Raw genomic sequence first — 13,884 nt, 5'->3', positions numbered from 1 at the left:
CTCTTTCATTGGTAATGTTAAATACTGAGTAAAAGCATCCATTTATCCAGTTTGAAGTACTCCACCCAATGTATGTGGACATTACAATTGCTTGCAGAATGAAAAGACATGCCTTATCAGTACGACTCTAGACTTGTGACTGTACCAGGTTTACAAGTGATACAAAGGAACATTCATGAAACCATTTCTGTTTTTTTTTTTTTTAATAAGTGTTTGACTGATTGAAGCACACATATACATAAGCTACACTGGTAATTTCATTATATGTGGGAAAAAACTAACCTAGTTCTTCGTGGTTGGCTGTTTTGCTATTGGGGTGTGCTGTAAAATCGGTCAGCTATTTCACACTGTGCTCTGCGAGCATGCTGCCAAGAGGATTGCTAAATGAACACATGGGCTTGAATAGAAAATGTGCATCTTGCTGTTGAAATGATTTCCCTTGACATGCATAAAGGCCGGTACTGGACAGAACCCAATTCTTTAGTCTTTCATTCTTGTAGTATATCACGCTACATCAAAGGGTTAGGCTCGCAGGGGTCTCGAACTCCAGTCGTAGAGGTTTAACTTGAGTCCTGAAGGCCAACAGTGCCTGCAGAAACTCCAAGTTTTTGTGGTGCTCTTTCAGACGGCAGCCCATTGCAGCCAATATAGGCCTTGGGAATTACGTGTGTGAACTCCTCTTAATCAGTGACTTAAATTACACGCTTAAATAAAGCAACACACTAACATCGAGCAGATGTTGTGGCCCACAAGGATTTGAGTGTGAGATCCTTGTGCTAGAATTAAATTAAACTCAAATGAATAGTATGTTCATTTTATAAACTGAAGATAGGGTTCAGGTGAAACCATATATTAAATAGTATTTCGGCAGTTTTGGAGCAGCCAATGATCAAATTACGCTCGGAATATTCCAAATGCTCCAGATAAAAGCCGTACACACCCAGTGTATTTTGGTTTACTAGGGAGGATCACGAACATTTCTGTTTCGTTATTAACCTTTTAGAATAGGCATTTCATCTTATTTTTATTTGCAAAATAAATGTTGAAAAGTGAAGCTCTACCGCGGTGTAATTACAGTTGTTAATCGGTCTTTAATATAATTAATGTCGCAACACGTTGGCAATTTATAAATACGTGAACGTTTAAATAAATTACTCCATTTAAAGTTTGGATTCAAATGCGATATAATAGGCTATTTGTCGCTGTTAAATGTATGCCCACGCGCGAATATTACAACACAGAACAATCAGCTATCAGGTGTAAAAAAAAAATTAAAAAAAATCTGTCATAATGTACATTCAAAATCAGTCTTAATTTACATTCAAATAAATCCAGCCATAATTCACTCCTGCAACCACTGCAGCCGCACCTCACTGGCGGGCACTGTTCCGGTCTATGCTGGTGTGATGCCAATCCCTCATGCCACACCCCCTTCTACACCGTGTCATGGTATATTCCAGTGATGCTGAATTTGAGTGCTTGGATCCGCTACTGAAGAATCCTGGAAGATTTGCTACTGATTCATTGCTCTCAGGAAGAGGCAATATCACGTTGACTGCCTACCTTCTCACTTCCCCTCACTAAGCACACCTGCTATCGCCAGCTACATCCCCGTGTTGTTTCTAAAAAAACAAAAAAACATTAGGTATCTGACGAAGCAAGCTTGACTCATAACTGACTCGGGTCTCGCTGTTTTTCAAGGATAAATGAAGATAGAGCAAAGGGGGATTTAAATTACCTTTATTTTTTTTGCTTCACCCTCGCATTGAAACTATGGAATGGAACTAATCTCCTGGCGTGGTCACGTCTTGCAAAGGTAATGTCTGCTGTTTCAGCGAAATGTTGCTTATTATTTGGGTAATTGTGCGCAATTTAGGATGTCCATCTGTAAGACAGTCGTGGATTCATAATTGCATGCTGGCTAGCGCCTAGCAGCAAATACCGGTAGTACCAGATTCGGGTATAGTTTATTGGAACGGTTATGTGTTCCATGTTGCCAATGAATTATCGATACAATTCCAATGAATCTAAGGTTATGCGTATTTATAACATGGGCCCGTAATGACAGCACGTTACGGTAGTCGAGAAGCAGCTGTGGTAGTCATTCTGGGGAAGAGACGCCTGTTAAGATACGGTCCGTGGTGTTACATTGAGCTAATCACTGTGCTGCTCTTTTGTGAATATCTGTTTTAGAAAAGGAAGTTTCCTTTCTTTCGCGTGAAGCTGGTATTTATGTAAATTATTTCTCGGCTGTGTTTTGTATGATGTTTTGGATGAATCAGACCGATGCGTATTTAAGGGTCCTTATTATACATTGTACCGTTAAATTGCTTTTATAGTATGTTTTGTTTTATTTTATATTTTATTTTTTCATTGTGAGTTCCAGCATTATCGCGGGTGTCGGTTGCGCGTGGCATTATAGCATATACTTTTAAAAAGGAATTAGACAACTTTTGTCTGTGATTTATTGTTCAAGGAGCATTATAGCCTTATCATAATCGCAGGCAGTTGTGCGATTTCCCCAGTGTTTTTCGTTTCTTTTTCTTTTTTCTTTAGAAAAACATATGGGTTACATGCTTCTCCATATATTCAATATGTAGAATGGGGAGGTTGTAGATTAGACTACTCAATCAGGACTCCGACCAGCCTAGTGTAGGTATAGAATCTGGAGCTTTCAAAATGTGACATCTTTTGAAAAGCTGACGAACAAACGATAGTGCATTGCCATTCATCTGTTGCTTTCGGCTGGACCATCCTACTTGGATTTGTTTAAAATGAAGTTAGTCAATTTTTAAATACATACAGTCAAGAATTAGGCAACGACACATGTAGATTTTCATTTCAGCACAATGATGGGAAGCTATAGAGAATTGTGAAGTCATACAGTAACACAGTAAAAGGTTCAGTGTTAAATCAAGTCTTACAGAGTACATATGGTTCCTATTGGATTTATTTGTACTCTGTTAGAGTGGGATTAACACTGGGCATCTTAATGTGCATGGGTAATACAGAATTTTGATCATGGGAATGTGTCACTTTGGTCACCTCTGTAAAACTTTCTTTCAACATACTAGATTGAACGTTTTAAAATAATAGGGTGCAAAAACAGTGAAATGCCTTGAGAATTGCACTGAAATCCATGAGGCAACTGGCTAAATCAAAAGTCAGTTGAAGATACCTTTGCTTCAGTCAGGAAGATCTGACAGATAGATTTGTATGGATGTCATCACAAAAAAAAAAATGGTGATCTATTTACCCACGTTGTGTGAACATTGTATCTATTGCATTTCCAAAGATGCTAATTTGATTTTAAAATATTTATTATTGTTTATTGTATTTTATTCTTAAAGATTCTGTTAAAATCACATTGTATACATGTCTTTACTGATGCTTGAGTGAAATAAAACTCTCAAAGGTGCTTTTTTGTAATAATAATAATAATAATAATAATAATAATAATAGGTTGTCCCTACGCTTTTTATATCTGTGTAATGAAGGCAGTATCCCATGCAGGCACCACATAAGTATAGGACAGACACAAAAGGGCACCTGGCTAAATACAAATATAAAATTGATTGGATCTCATGAGTTCTTATAAAACAGCTATGGAAAAATATTAGAATAACTGAATAACCACAAAGTGCAGTCCAGCAATTATATGTATTTTACACTGTTGCAGCAAGGTTCTGTACGTGTTACTGCTTTATTGTATCAAAACATATATCAAATAGGTGCAAAAAATAGAAAGTATCTCCAGTATATCTGTTTTATAAAAATCACATTTTGTATTATCGTAATATCTGATGACAGCCCTTATTGTCTTTAGACTTGTTGTTATTGTAGTGGCATCACATGCAGATAACATATATCTTTGAGCATTATTCATTTAGTGCAAATAAAATGTGAACTGGTGTGTGGGCTTGGTGATTTGTCATTACTCAGGGTAAATGGCTGATGATTTATATGTGAACATTGTGTTGCATCATTTTGCCCAAGGTCACTGAAGCTAATACTTGTGGAAATGCAAACTGAATGTGATGCTGTGCCATACGCAGCACCATGTGATTGATTGCCCCTTTCATTTTAAACAATGGGAGTGATGGTTTGTGCTGTTATTTATTTATTTATTTGTTTTATTTTTGTCTGAATATTAGAATATTTTGCAACTTTACAGTTGAACCACATCGATTTGAATGATAAGATACCTAAAACAAACACATGGGATGACTTAACCTCTCCAGGAACCCAACAAAGATATTTTGTGATGTCTCCTTGTTCTCTGAAAGAAAAATGATATTTACGAGTCAGGCAGCTGATATTTCTCATGTAAACAGAGGTGTTTACAATTGCACAGACGGCAACCACTTTGGAATATCATTACATGATTGAAGTTGTGTACCAGCTTCACTTTGTGCCAGGTTATTTAGGGGAAATGGCACAGATAGTTTTTGCCATGCTAAATGCAACTGCTTCTGTTTTTATACTACAGCACAGGCCTATCCGAAGTGGCTCTATGCTGTCTCGGGTTGTAATGGTCCATCTGTTCCTTAACGGTAGAAGCTATTGTATACCTGATCTGAACAGAGTATAAATTGGCATTTGCTTTTTTTAGAAAGACGCATAACCATGTTTGACAGGCAGAACACAATATTGCCTGAGAAAGTTTAATTTCAATGTCATGGTGTTTCATTTCTTTTTATGGCTTGAAGGGCTCACAGCCCCCTAAAAGCAGTGTCTTAAAGCCAGGGGGAGCTCTCTCATCAACGACTCCCTATGTTTACCAAGCCTACGTTTACACTGAAGCTCAGCTGAAAATGTGTTCAGTTTGATTCTTTCCGCTATTCAGAAACTCTTGAATGGTGGCACATTTTTTCTTCCTTATTGAACTGCATCATATTTGATATTATGGTTATTTATTTATTTATTTATTTATTGTGAAACACTTTGTATTTTTCCTATGGCAATGCTATAATGAATTCCCATGCTTTTGCGTAGGCAATCAAAGGAACACATGCTAATACACAATTATCAAGTAAATCTTAAGTTCTGAACAAAGTCACAGTAAACAGATTTGTTTTGGTTTCAAATTTCTTGTATGCTATTAATTATACTTTTGCAATATACAGTTTTCGTTCCTGGTTTCTCCACATGCTCAATGGATATACATGCGTCAAAGAATATGCTAAAATAGAAAACTTGGGTGTAGGTTATGTAATATGGAAGGATTCATAAATGAAGCCCCGGGAAGTATTAAGCCCATTGTGTAAAATATCTTTTATTTTGTAAATATAATTTGCAGGATCAGGATGTCCTACTGGTTTTAGGAAGGACCATTGTGCCTCATGACCCATTAAGTTCTAATGGAATTGAAAATAATATTCACTCAGTGGATACACCCTTGCCTCAGACAGGTAACGCTTGTGGACATAAACTAGACAAACCTTGATTACTAGGAAGTGTTAAGATTTCAGAATCCTCCATCTAAATGGCTCTACTAAATGCCTGTTCGTGCCACTTAGCTGGAGTAGCCTAAATTAGCCAGAATGTTGATGCCCTCTTCTCATTGTTTGATGGTGCCTGCAGTGTGCTTTAATTCTCTTTGATTGAATGCTGCTTTTACAGTTTAATGCTCAACATTCAATTGAAATGTTTAGCTGCTTCACCTAATTTTTCCCAGTGAGCTCAGTCCAGGGCTGGAGCATGGCTATCCCCTGAATTATCAGATACATTCCTTCTTGGAGCAATCACGAGGCTATATCACTGATTATTTATCAGCTTTAATTGATTGGATGTGCAATGCTTGCATTTTCCATGCAACAGTTTCTGCAAGGCCCAGGGGTTGCTTGGGTGTCTTACCCTGTTAAGGCACTGTTTTAGTGCATTGATGGGACCCAGGTCTGGTATCTGTTAACACACTATTCTAGCGCATGAATAGGCCCCATGACCTCTATCAAATCCGGACCGTACCAGTGCTGACTGTGGCCGGCTGCTCTGTTGGGCATTACACAGATGGTTCTAGAATGTCCCAGGGTTTGGGAGGTTTCAGAGGACCAAGCAGTTTATCAAAATTTCCCCTTGGGATAAGTGTACAATGTTGACACTATGGACAATGTTTTTGAATGAAGTTAATAAATTGTTCCTGTGTACCATGCATCATTTTGCTGAAAAGCTTTATTCTGGATTCCAGGTTATAGTCATACTTATGCTGAGTTTATGAATGTATGCGTTTTTTGTTTGTTTTTCATTCTCTGCTACACTCTATGCTGTTCTCAGATCTGTGGAAGGATGGACATTTTTATCGTATAAGTCCTTTGATTCACCATGTGAATACCGTAGAGTGGAACAATAATGCCAGAATTTTCAGTGTGCTATAGGTCTCTTACCTCTACATTATCATCAATTCAATCATGGAAGTGAGCCTAAACATTTCTTACTGGATGAATTTTAAATAATTAATTTTATTTTAAAACATGGGTGTCACAGTATGTGATGTATTTATTGACATATTTAATAAATCCTTGAGCATTATGCATTTGATATGGTTCCAGGTTTATATTGTTTCCATTTCAAATATAATAAAAATTCCTAAAAAATACAATCAACTTTTCCTGTTTTTATGAAGTTCCATATATTTATTTGAGAACAAAACAATGACAATAAGAGTCATTTATTCATTTTAAGAACATGTGCTATTAATTCGCTCTCTCACTCTCTCACACACACCCGCACACAACACGCATGCACGCACACGCACGCACATATGCACACACACTTTGTGTGTGTATGTGCATGTGAATGGATAGCATAGGTTGACAAAATGTGCATTGCATCATTAATTCAAATGTATGGACCTCTTGCAATCTAACTCTTGCTGGTATTTAATTAAAACTGGTGTATTAAGAATGAGGCTGTATATTTTTGTCTGCAGGCAATCATGGGGATCTAATCACTTGCATGTTAGCATTTTTCAATTCTACGGAACTGCTTTTTTGCAGAGGGAACCATAGAAAATGATCTGAAATGAAAAATGAATTCTGCACCATTTATGTAGGTCTACACTTTTCCTACAACAGATACAACACAATTCAACGTCTTGCTTTTTTTTTTTTTTTTGGTGATGTATCCTTTCTAGCAGCCATAAGAACTTTCTTTAGCATGTTTATATGTGAGGGATGGGACAGAAAGACAGATTTGTCAGCACATAAGCTACCATGAAATTGCAATCCTAATTAGGGTCTTTGTGCTAAATCCCCTTGTCAGACAGGCTGATTTTAGGTCTGTCAGACATGAGAGACTTCTGCACTGTTTGTTGGGAAACACTGGGAAAGTGCTGGGGCGTAGATTAGATGATGAAATACTTTTGTGACCGGAGAATGCTCACTGAGTTATTTCCTATATAAAGGGGCTATTAGTATCATACTGTAACTCATATATGTGTCCTTTACAGTAGAGTGACTCAATAAATCACATGGAAATATCCAACCCGAGGCCTGCCAGCGCTCCTCCGTAGCACTTTAATTCCAGAGGGTTCCAGGTGAACCATGTTTAATTTCACCTCGGCTTTCTGAATATTTATAGTCTTAAAGCCAGGCAATCCGGTGCTGAAAGCTCTGATGAATAGAATAAAAGGCACGCGAAGGTGCGCACATAAAGTCCAGTCTCGTGGACCATAATGGGCGGTACATCATGACTGACAGCGAAACGGACCAATAATGTATGCTTCCACGTATAGAGCCACATCTTAAAAGTCACGGTCTTCTTTTTTGCAAATGCACATTGTCTTTAGGCTACTTTACCCTTTGTGTATTTTTTTTTGTGTAAATCTTTTCTTTATTTTGTGAGCTATTCCTCATGAGGAGGCAGAGAGAGTGTACACATTACAATAATGCCTTTTATAGGACACTCTTTTCCATTGCGACTTAAGATCCAAACACAGGTAGGAAGATCCTGGATAGAAGTGTAGTAATTCCCCGGAGGGGGAAGGTGAAGTCCCAGGAAAGACAGTGAGTGGAATAAGTGCAGACTCAATTGACAATTTGCCTATTGCTATCCTATTGAACATTAAACTAATTTCTTAAAAAACAAGACCAACCCTAATAAACATTAAACTACATTATATGAGCATGAGCAAAAGGCCACACAGAAAAATAGGTTGGGCCTAATTAAGTATTTAAGCGAGTTAAAAGTGCTAGAGAGGAGCGGGATACAAAATAATATTAACCTACAGAACAATGTGCCATTATTTAGATAGCTCTGATTGTCGTTTTAGGTCCCTGTTACTCAAATCACGGCCCTCGAGGTCCAGAAAGTGCTGATTTTCCTCACTCTCTTTTAAAGGGAGTCAGGTGTGAATATAGTCTGGCGAATCAGTAGCACTAATTGCTCAGTTAATTATCTAGGGGAAATGAAAACCAGGGCCAGATTTGGATTTGAGCTCCAGATTTGACTACCCATGCTCTTGGGGGCTAAATCCATGATCACAAATATATTCTCTTTGAAAGTGCAGATGGGGCATTTTGATGACTGATCTGATTTCTCTGAAATCCCTATCATTTCTCAGAAGGAGGCTTTATCTAAAGTTAGATTTGTGAATATGATTTATACACTAGGAAAAACAATTATTAAAACTCAGAGGTTTGAAGTCTAGGGACCAGCAAGTAGAAGTCATGCCATGTGTTTCTTCCACCCATGAGCTCAGCCAGCTGATTTCACTAATTAATTCTACCGCTCGGCTGAAAAATTGCACTAATTAGCAAATCCAGGTGATTGGAACAAAATGCTGGGGAGGAGTTTTACTCTGGATTTCCCGCCTCTGTTAAAGCTGCATAAACCTTGAAGTGCTAACAGTGAAGCCGGGCGCGCTCATACGAGACGCGAGCAGATGGTCACCGTGCCTGGCTTTATGCATGGCTCCACCTGTAACTGAGAGAACCAGACACTCCCATTTAAGCATCATGGGACGGCCCCTGTGGTTTCAGCTTCACAAACCCCTGCTGTGCTATTCAGAGGCCCTGTTGGTTTTATTTTGCAGGGCCTGTCATTTTCTCAAATTGTATAGCAATATACATAAACCTATATAATCCCAATGTTCTCAGTTATTGCAATAATATTATTTAGTATATAAACCTTAAGATCCCAGTCAGGGGCAGAGGAGGTGTCACGATAGGGAGGGACAAGTGTTTGGGAGTGGGCCCCTATATCACTAAACATCCCTCCCCCATACGGCCCCCACAAATAAAATGGCATTTGGTGAATAAGATGTGCTGTAATGAGCAGGAGATAATAGTACAGCATTAAGAGTGCAGATGCAATCCAGCGACTGCACAAATATGCTGTGGACATCTGTTGGAATGTTTCAAAGCCTTCAGCAGCAGCTGTTGAAACCGAAACATTCAAACCGAAAAATAACTTAATAAAAAAGATTTTTGTGAGTGCTGATTTTACTTTTAAATGTTTGGACTGTTTCAAACCACATAGCGCCACCCTGAAGTATTGTAGCCCCGTTTCTGTGCAAAATCACCATTGAGGTGTGCACACAACCCTGGGGTGGCATATTTAATATTGCAAAAAGAAATCACTATCAACCTGTGATTGCAGAAGCTGTAATGTATGATAAAGAACACTTGTTTTAGATCAAATATTTTAGATAAATCAACACTGCACTAGCAAAGCAGTTTGGTATAATTATGTGCTAGTGTCCACAGAGTATGTTGTGCTATGTTGTTGGGTTATGTTGGCTGCATTTCATCACATAGGCAGTCGAATGAATGAAAATAGCTTTGCCAGAACCGCATAGCTGCAGTTCTGAAGCAAATGGAGCAGATGGCTAGCTAGCTATCCATGATAGAAAACATACTGTGAAACTGTTTTGATCAAATTTAAATACTTAGATATGTGAGTGACAGTGAACCAGGCATAATGCTGGCTTGCTCCTATGGGGGATTCCCAGCTGCCTAGCGGTTACTTAGCAATGTAAAAACGTATGATTCCTCTTTCAAAAAGTTAGCTACGAGATCTAAAAAGTAAAATGTCTACATGTTATTATTAGTTGTTAGATATCTATGGTTTGGATGGCAGCACCAGGCACTGTTCAATTAAGTAGCCTAGGCAGGCTACCTATATGGAGTCCTAACCTTTTCTGGCCAAAGGTTACCATGAACAAAATAATAAAGTTATGCTCTCTCAATTACAAACTGATGCTCAAACTGATCATTGTGAGCTGCTCCATCTTTGTTAACGTGTTGTAGGCCTATCCTATCTGTCCAAGCTTTATTACTGAGATGGACTAATGTTAAATAAACAGCATTAATTTATCAACTTGCTGCGGATCAAACATTGACAATTTATGATGGTTAACTTGCACTCATTTATAATGTAAATACAGCTAGATAGGCTAGCTCACAGCAAATACTGAAAACTACAACATTAATAGGTCTACTACTGCTATCTGCATTTTGAGTAGCATTGCAGAGATGAAAATGAAATAAAGAACAAGAAACACAATTAGAAGCACTTAAGCATTGTGATAGTCTACCAGGGTGATACACGTATTTCCCCAGTGTTACACACACATCTTATTTTGTCTACAAACATGAAATGGATCTATTAGCCTAAACTGAGACCGAGTTCAATGATTTGTCTTTTTACAAGGCACTAGGCAAGTCCCTCATTCCTCTCTCGCGAGTCAGGGGCCCTACAACAGGAATATGGGAGGAAGAAACTGCTTCAAAATGACAATAGACTCCAGCCAACTAATCATAATTATCCATTTTGGATTATTCTTATTGTCATGCATTTGGAAAGTGATGACAATAAATTTGCAACAAGGTCCTATAAATGTGTTTCCATTCCTAAAGCTTATTTCTCATGGGTTACTATAAAGTGAACCATCGGTTTTGTTTTTGTTTTTTTCAGAGGACAGTAGAGTGTGCAGAAATACTTTTTTTTGGAAAGGAACAATTACTCAGTTGCAGACTAGGAAGAACTGTAAAGACCTGGGACAGATAGAGGTGATATTTGAAGGGTATTTTACTCAATAAACCTACTCTGAAATCACAGTCCAATGTTTTCATCACAGCAAGCTGTCTCCAAGTCAAAGGGTTGACTTTAAATTTGACATTAATGGTTCCTGTTGTTTTAAATGTTTTTTCCAGTTGGCTAGCTGTTTAAAAGATCCTGTGATTTGTTGGGTTTATAAACAAAGAAATGTAGTTTATGATTGTAAGTTTGTGGATATTGTAGTAGTGGATATATGTGTAATGATTTGCATATGGAAGTTCAGAAATGTAATTTTGATTTGTGCACAGGACACTGTAATTCTAGGAATGGTGGCCACTTCTGTCCATTAAGTTGCAGTACCCTGAGTTTTGAAGTGTTTTATTAATGCTTTTCTATCTTAACCAAAATAGATGGTAACACAGCAAACAGTGTAACAGTTTCCTTTGAAGCATGAATGCTTGTTTTTCTTTCATCAATTTCCCATGTGAAATTAAACAGACAAACCTGAAATATTCTGACATTTTGGTTTGGTAAACAACGGTTCTCCTTTAATCCATGTATGGTGTTGATGTGACCAGAGTCCTGCTGCTCAGATGTATTAAATCGGCTACAAGGGGTGACTTGAGTGGAACAGCATCACGTTGGAATGGTTTGCTTTCCCTTGGAAATGCAAATGCGTGAGCAATAGGATATTACTTTTTTTTCTTTAACTTCAAACTTGCTGTTTTTCTTGTTGTGAGATCTCATTACGTGCTGAGCTGGGCATGTTGCTTTGACTGTAAAGGTTCCTGGTACAGGAGGGATCTTGACTATGTCTGTGATAACCCAGTAAAGAGGCTTAAGAAAACACATTTGGTCAGATTTGCTAAGCCTTATGCGACTAACTTCAGGTGCACATATGATGCAATCTGCCCCAGAAACATGAGTCTTATGTATCAAACAGGTGCACCGGGGTGGAAGCATAACGTGTGTCATCTAAGTGAGACATCATAAGGTGCACTTCTCTTCTTAATACATGTGCATTCACACAATTTTTGCATGAAATTTCTCTGCCTCTAAAGAGCAGGTGTAAATCAAGGTGCAAGAAAGATGGAGACACAGGTATAGGCATCAAAGATGAATTGAGAGTATCTTTACAACAAGAATCATGGTATTTCAACTGCCCAATTTCATCAAACGGTACAGATTAAGCAGTCATGCAATAATTAAGGCTGGCTGTTTGTCAAGGAAAATATTGGCATGGAGCAGTCACCGCAAAGTTGTTAAAAATCATTGCTAGAAATTTCATTACTAAAATAATAAAAAACAGGGTTATTGTGTGTTTGTTTTTATTTCTTTAAAGTTAGATGTAGTCTACATTGCAAGGTTTGAGTCTTTGTTGGAGTGTCTGTTGCCACTGACTACAGCAACTGCATGCTGCATTATTGTTGCAATCTTAAACTCCCAATAACAAGGGTAAGCACTAAAAACAGGGAAAGACATTGAACTGCCAAAAAATAGTCAAAAAGCATGAATCCGTGACATCTGCGGCTTCTGTGACAAACACCCGGCCATAGAAATAATTCATCTTCTGGGAGAAATTACGGATGACCTAGAACCTCCCACAAAACATTCCTTCTTGCCAATAGTCAATCCTTGCATCATTACACTCTCTCACGTCTGTATCATTTTGATCAACAATTTCTGCTGCACCTGGAATATCGCAGTCCGCACTCTTATGGCATTGCTCCACAAGATGCATCAGTTTCCCCACATCCATTGAAGATATTCAACAAACTGAACAGGAGTTTTTTTGAACTGCACATTTTAAGCTCTGCTTCATACGCAAAATGCGATTGGTAGACAGTCTCAATTGCTGATTGCGTGATTAGCTGTAGCCTTAGTGAATTACACGCTAATTTCACACAGACTGCGTACGCACCAGCATGACAGGGGAAGTGAATTGATAAATTTGCTGTTCATTTATAAAAATGTAGTGTATAAAAGTGCAAGCGTGCACACTGGCTGACAATTTATCACTTAGTGTGTGCTTTACACCTCCTGTCAATCTAAAAGCCACATCCACCAAATTTTCTGCTTCCGATTGCTAATCTAGACAGATCATCTGCCAAGACCTCAGTGGCCACCTCCTGAACTATCTCTAGTAGTCCAGGGTTCACTTACATATCACTGTGCGTGTTTACAAGGAATGAGGAGCCAGTGAATTTAATACTGTATCACGTCATGACTAGAATGACTGAGCACAATGTTCTTGCATAAACAAAGTTTTTATAGAACAAAGTTACAGATTTCCCTGTTGTTTTGACTTGCTGTCGCCTTTAATAATTGCTAGACATGACTCTGATTTGCTGTTTGAAGGCTGTGGGAGAGCAGCAGTTGGGAGCAGAAGACCTTGATTGAATTTGTTGGGCGTGGCCTTTTATTGACAGGAGGCTGAATGCACACACTAAATGAGAAATGGTGAAGTATTGCAAACATTAAATGATGAACTGACAGAGCAGCAGTGATGAACGAAAGAAATTGCCGTTCTATAATCTCATTTATATAATTTAACAGGGAATTTATCAGTTCACTTGCACTTTCATCAACTCCGTTTTCCTCTAGGACTTTTGGTTTCTTCCTACTTTCTTTGGGAGGGGGACATTCTTTAAAAAAATGTAAAAAACATTGTACATGATTGAATAGGTTATACACCCTCAAGCACTGTTTATTTTGCCTTTCTATGGAATCCATACAAAAGTTATGTATGTTTTTACAGCATGGAAAGAAGCAAAGACATTCTTTCATCAGGAATGCTAGTTTCTGTAAGCAAAAGACAAATTGGATAAGGATGACACAGCATTTAGCATCCTAAGGTCTGTGAATGAATGTATTATTATTATTATT

General features: G+C 38.0%; 1 protein-coding gene across 3 annotated transcripts in view; it reads left to right on the top strand.

Annotated features, from left to right (window-relative positions):
• The window catches only part of tenm1 (teneurin transmembrane protein 1), a 414,402-nt gene that overhangs the window by 196,734 nt on the left and 203,784 nt on the right, over nucleotides 1-13,884 (top strand). For 2 of the 3 annotated variants that reach the window (XM_035434569.1, XM_035434567.1), the window contains exon 1: nucleotides 1,469-1,816. The exons of the other annotated variant lie outside the window; for it this stretch is intronic. The gene's annotated coding sequence lies outside the window, so the exon portion shown is untranslated. Of the gene's footprint in view, nucleotides 1-1,468; nucleotides 1,817-13,884 lie in introns of those variants that run through there. 3 annotated transcript variants of the gene reach the window in all.

This window comes from Anguilla anguilla, chromosome 9 (assembly GCF_013347855.1).
Source record: "Anguilla anguilla isolate fAngAng1 chromosome 9, fAngAng1.pri, whole genome shotgun sequence".
Classification (NCBI taxonomy): domain Eukaryota; kingdom Metazoa; phylum Chordata; class Actinopteri; order Anguilliformes; family Anguillidae; genus Anguilla; species Anguilla anguilla.
Note: the sequence above shows the minus strand (reverse complement) of the source record. Positions and strands in the feature narration are given on the sequence as shown.